Here is a 1,859-nt window from a genome sequence, read left to right as displayed (position 1 = left end):
CTGGAGTCATTGGCCAGCTTCCAGCCCACCTTGACCCTTGACCCTTGACCCCAGGCAGTCCAGCTCGAGCCCAGCATCTCCACCCTGCCAGGCTGTGCACAGACACAGGAAGCAACCACATTTTTCTGTCCCATGGACATCTGAGCTCTAAATAAATTGCCAGGAAAGTTTAGAATTACTCCCTTTTCTTTGCTTCTAATTGAGGTGATTCATGCTGCCACAGCTGGAGGATCCAGTGCTGCCAGCCGGTTCTTGACCATGCCTCAGCCCAGCTGTTTTGTCTCATTGTGGCTCTGCTGGGATCCTAGTCCCTTCCTTAGCCAAGTCATGTCAAGTCTAGGTAGGGGCCTCTGGGGTGATAGGCTGCTCCTGGGGTATGTATGATGTTTACCCTCTGTTCCTCATAGTCTTGTACAGCTATTGTCACTCTGGAGTGAGTTTTCTTCTCTTTTCTTTTCTTTTTCTTTTTCTTTTTTCTTTTTTCTTCTTTCTTTCTTTCTTTCTTTCTTTCTTGCTTGCTTGCTTGCTTGCTTGCTTTCTTGCTTTCTTGCTTTCTTTTGATAGCATCTCAGGTGACTTAAGCTGGCTTCAAACCTGCTATGTAACTAAGGACAACCTTGATCTTCCTGCTTCCACTTGTCTGCATGAGTGCTGATATTACAGGTGCATACCTCCTCACTCCTGTTTTTCGGGGTGCTGGGGACCAAGTCCATGGTCCTGTGTATAGTAGGCCAGCACTCTACAAACTGAGCTGCATCCCCAGGCTGGGCAGGTTTTCTATGCCTGCCTGGGGCCTGGGCTGTAATGGGCAAAGGGCCACAGGTACACCAGCTGGGGCCACTTGGCCATTGGGTAGCAAGGAGCTGTGCAATGGGCTATATGGGAAGATGACATCAGGGGTGGTCTTCCTGAGGAAGAGACTTGAAGACTTCCCCGGTATGGCCCTGCCATGTCTTGCCACTCTTTGGCTGGTTTTAAAACCTGTTCTGTCATGTTATGTCCCAACCCTTATCCTTAGCATTAGAACAAGAACATACAGACTAAGGAATGTGAGTTGTCATAAACATGGATATGGGATCAAGAACCAGGCCTTGGACCCAGAAAGGACCCCCAGGGATCCCCAGAAGAGCTAATATCTCTCTTCTGCTCTTTATTCTTTGATCTCATTACACAGGAAGGCACTATTTGTACTTACCTGTCCCGGGGTCTTATTCTCATCCCTAGTGACTTGCCCTATAAGGCAAGACAGCCTGTAGCTATGGCTACACCAGGGACACCTGCCCCTGGGGGTGACAGTGCTCACTCCTTTCTGTTTACTGCCAAAAGGGCCACCTTTCCTTATGCCTTGCTTATTTAAGCTGTCCTTTAAAATAAATAAGTGTATTTTAGTTATTTTTAAAAAACAGTATAATTTGGGGAAAAGTTTCCAGGCAACAATCATTCCCATTCCAGGTTTCTAAGCAACATTCCTATTCCAGGTGCAGAATAGTGCTTAAGGTAGGACCACATAGAAACATCTTTGCAAAGTTCATTTGACCGTGAAGGTGGGTTCTACAGTTTAAAAGCCTAGAATCTAGTGTGGTCTCTGACAGAGATAGCATAGAGGTCAGCAGGTCATGTGGCATCTCACACAAGGATAGTTTCCTTTAACTTGGAACTAAAAGTAATGGTCTAGAGAGGGAAGAGTCTGGGATAAGCAGTCTAGGGAATTTGGGTGAGGTTTTCTTTCCAAATATTTCCTTTGAGGCACAAAGGTCCTTGCCCACATAGAGGACTAAAGAACCAGGAATGTTCAAAATGATCATCCATCATGACCAAGTAGACTTCATCCCAGGGATGCAGGGATGGTTTAATATATG

Source organism: Mus pahari, chromosome X (assembly GCF_900095145.1).
Source record: "Mus pahari chromosome X, PAHARI_EIJ_v1.1, whole genome shotgun sequence".
In the NCBI taxonomy this organism is placed as follows: domain Eukaryota; kingdom Metazoa; phylum Chordata; class Mammalia; order Rodentia; family Muridae; genus Mus; species Mus pahari.
Note: the sequence above shows the minus strand (reverse complement) of the source record.